This window comes from Triticum dicoccoides, chromosome 3B (assembly GCF_002162155.2).
Source record: "Triticum dicoccoides isolate Atlit2015 ecotype Zavitan chromosome 3B, WEW_v2.0, whole genome shotgun sequence".
Lineage (NCBI taxonomy): Eukaryota > Viridiplantae > Streptophyta > Magnoliopsida > Poales > Poaceae > Triticum > Triticum dicoccoides.
The window spans coordinates 67,675,085-67,679,552 of NC_041385.1; positions in this window are offsets into that span (position 1 = coordinate 67,675,085).

Here is a 4,468-nt window from a genome sequence, read left to right on the forward strand (position 1 = left end):
CCGTTCACCGCCCATCACAGCTAGATAGACCATTCCCCGCCGGAAAAAGAAGAGGTTTCGCCGGAGGCAGCCTCTCCCCCGCCCTCCGGGCAACTTTTCCGGCGTTCCGGCCGCGCAGGGCCTGGACACCGGCGGGTTTGCGCCCACCTCGCCCGCAAGGTGTTCGGTGATTTGCCCGGCCCGACAATGGACTCGGAAGATGAGGAGGCGCTCGCGGCGTTGCTGGAGGAGGAAGTCGAAGCCGACGTCCAGGAGAAGGAGCATCTCATGGTGTTCGCCGCCCTCGCCGGCCTGCTCGCGAGCACTGAGAAGCCGCGGCGAGGTGGCTCGGCGCCTGGGCGGGTGAAAGCAAAGAACCGGCATCGTCTGGCAGGCTATTGCATGCTCTACTCGGACAACTTCACTGACGCTCCATTGCACGGCGAGAAAACATTTCGGCGCCGCATGAGCCGAAAGCTTTTCCTCAGGATTATGAATTCCATCCGGGAGTTTGACGGCTACTTCAAGTGCAAGATGGATTGCACCGGCACACTTGGATTCACCTCAATCCAGAAATGCACGACAGCTATGAGGATGCTTGCATACGGAGCTCCCGGTGATTCACTCGATGACTATGGGCGCATGGCCGAGTCCACCACTATTGAGTGTTTCTACAAACAGGGCAGTGGTGGCAGTGTTTGGACTGCAATACTTGCGAACACCTAATGCGGAAGACACTGCTCGGATCCTAGCACAGAATGCGGCAAGAGGATTTCCTGGGATGCTTGAAAGCATCGACGGCATGCATTGAAAATGAAAAAACTGTCCATTTGCTTGGCAGGGGTTGTACAAAGGCGCCAAAGACGGTTGCAGTGTGGTACTTGAGGCAGTGGCAACACAGGACCTCTGGATTTGGCACTCTTTCTTTGGGATGCCAGGAACTCACAATGACATCAACGTCCTGCAGTGCTCCACTGTCTTTGCCAAGCTTGTTGAAGGTCATTCTCCTCTGGTGAACTTCGAGGTCAATGAGCGGCACTACAACAAGGGATACTATCTAGCTGATGGCATCTATCCAAGATGGTTGACATTTGTGAAGACTATCTCAAACCCTGTGCCAGGAGGCAAGAACGTCTTCTTTGTGAAGGTTCAGGAGGCTTGCAGGAAGGATGTCGAGCGAGCATTTAGTGTGCTCCAATCTCGATTTGCTGTTGTCCGATACCCTGCTCAATCTGGTCGAAAGATTAAATCTGGGAGATCATGACTTGTTGTGTCATCTTGCAGAATATGATCATTGAGAGCGAGCAGGAAGAGCAAATATTACAGGCAGGGTCCTCTTGCCCAAGTTGATCACCAGCTACCGGCAACCTGGACTGACTACCTCAATATGCGTCAGGAGATCTGAGGCCCACAAGTGCATCAAGAACTGCAACACGATCTGGTGGAGCACCTATGGAGGCTCAAGGGCGACGCCGTGAATGACGTGTGATGAAATTTGAGTTTTTATTTGTTGAACTATATAATTTGTATTGAACTATTTGATTTATATTGATTTTCTGTGATGAACTATGAAGGCAAAAACACGTCGAACCACGCCGAACTATGTGATGAACTAATTGATTTCTATTTGTATGAAAAAATTCACGCCGAACCGCGCCAAATATGAGCGATTCACGCAGATATCGGGCCGTATTTGAATAAAATTGGGCCAAATAATGGACCGAAATCGGCGCCTGGGACAACGGCTGGGTGCCAACCGCCCCGTGAGCCCAGTTTGTCGCCGGCTCGGCCCCAGTCGGCGATTTTTATGCCTCCTGTGAGGGGCCAACAGCTGGAGACGCTCTTATCTCCCGAAATCAACCTCGGGTTGGGTAGGATAGGCTGTAGTAGTATGTATGTAGCCTGGCTCCGTAGAGTGGAGGCCGACGAGCCGGGTACCGGGGTACGTACGTAGTACATTCATGGCTGCATGCTGCGTGCTGTCCACTGCTGTTGCTACACCCAGCTAGCTAGCCGGCTGGAGTGGCTACTGTGCGTGCCCGTCTGTCCTACGCCTGCGCGCGCTTCACTGCGGCGCCATGCAGCCTACAAACCGGTCTACGAAGGCTACAGTCAAGCAGCACTGTGCAATCTGCACCGCGGCTGGATCTACACACAAAGAGACAACGCTGACCAAGCACCGCGGCTGGGTACGCCCTCGATCGATCTGAAATTAGAATGACCGGCGCGCTCCTGTGCGTGGTGGTGCGTGGTACTCTGCTCCGCTGCTCTAAGGATTCCTCCGTTGCTTTGCGGTTCAACACCGCGGTGCGGTCTGCTCCTGCTTGCTCCTCGTGTTCATCCATCCTGGTTTTCTGGTGCCATCCATGCGGCAGACGCTGACCGAGTGCGCTTGATCGGGATTTTATTCACCGAGTGATCATCGGTGTTTTTACTACAAAATAATCCCACTATATTACTGCTATATACATCCGTATCAAGATAAAATAAAAATAACTATTTAAGAGGAGGGACTAGTTCCAAACCACGCTCTGTTTCCTAGCTCTGTACTTCCTCCGTCTAGGTGAGTAAGTCATCTTAGATTGTGCACCGTGACTAAGGAGAAGGGGAAAACGAGAGAACTTAATGTTTATTAACTAATTAATAGCATTGCATGCAATGAACTAACCACTGCATGTCGTGTTTGCTAGTCTTAAGTCATTAAAAGCATGCACACCTCACATCTCTTATTGGTTGATATGTCAAGAAACAAGAAACGAGATAGAATTTAATGTACCGCGCCTAAGTGTTTTGGGAATATTTGATTTTCGTAAGATGACTTACACACCTAGATGGAGGGAGTACTATTTGTGTGCAGATTTCGGTCAAATGGCTAAGAAAAACACGCGCCTCGTTTTACTCATGGAAAAGAGCATGATTTTTTTCTCAACATTTCTTGCTTTTTTGCTTGGTTCCACATATTGAGGCATTCCCAACTATCGTCCTACAAGCTTGATTCGATGGTATGTGCAACAAAAGAATTAACGAATGCACGTATGAAAGGGGCAAAGATTGCACCGGGTCTTCTCCGGCGTTTCGTCAAGCACCATGCGGGAATGCCCGGAGACGGCATTGCCCAACGTAGCCCGATGCATTTGGAGCTCCGGCAAATCCGGAATGCCCGTCCATTGGGACGACGGAAGGGAGTTGGGCACGGCCGAAAAATTGTTCGTCCCTGCGGCCACGACCTCAGTATTGGTGGGCGTCGTGGCAAAGTCCATGTCCTCGGTAGTGGGCATGAAGGGCATCCGCTTCATGCTCGCGCTGCCATCGGCGACGCTCCTTCCCGGCAAGGATCTCCACCTTGCAAGGAGCCGCCAGGCCGGGGAGCCCGACCGATTCCGCCGAGGCATCATCCATGGCCATGGTTTTTTTTTCGCGAATACGCAAAGATTACGTATCATTTCATTGATAGGTAGAAAAAAACGTTACAAAGAACATTACATAGAGATGGAAGGGGGACACCACACCAAAATGTGGGAAAACAGAAAAGAACAACACAGCCCAAGACTAGCCTAGCTCGAACTCCAACCAGAAAGGTGAGGAGACGAGACACAAGACACCAAGGCCGCGTCACGACCGACGCGAGGCACCCACAACACGTGGCCACGACTCAAGAGCCGACCGGATCAACGTATCCCCCACCAGAAGCGCCTAGAAGAGTCGGCACGTGGGTTGCAGGACACGGCCGGGCCTGAGGAAGGAACCATGGAGGAAGAGCCGACGATGTCGTACATTGCGCCCCGAATGCCCATGCCTGAAGAAGCACCCACACCAAGCACGGCACCCGACAACTCCAAATAAAAAACCTGGGACGCCACGAGCAGCCAAGACAGCACCTTAATGAAGGTGACGGCGTTGAGACGTCGTTGCCGTCCAATCCAGAGAACCGGATCTAGAGTTTCCTCCAGGTCGTTGCCGCTGCCAGCACACCTGTGCAGGGATTTTGCCGCGGCCTGACCAAACAATCCCAATGCCGCAGGAAGATTCGGAGATGTAGGAACCACCACTGGCTGGAGCCGCTACAGCAGGGAGGCAAGCTCCACCCATCGTCGAATAGAGGAGACATCGGGCGCCGCCGAACCCACCACCAACCGCAATCCCGCTGCACTCACAAGAGCCGCCACTGCCCAGAACCGCCGCCACCAGCCAGCCTGAGAGAGAACGAGGCATGCCTGGACCAAGCCACCGGGAGAGAAGAGGCCGGTGGACCTGGCTGCAACAAGTGCCGGGGGACAGGGGCCGGCCGGGGTAGAGCAGGCGAAGATTGTACCGGGGGGGAAGGGGGGCTGGAGGAGGTGCAACTGGAGGGACGGGGGAGACAACGCCGTGGCGCGGCGGAGAGGACCACCGGCAAACAGGAACCCGCAGCAGCGCTCGCGCGAGGCGCGGCGGCCACCTCAAGATCCAGCGCCGAGGGATGGGGGTCACCGGGGCGCGGGAGAGGTCA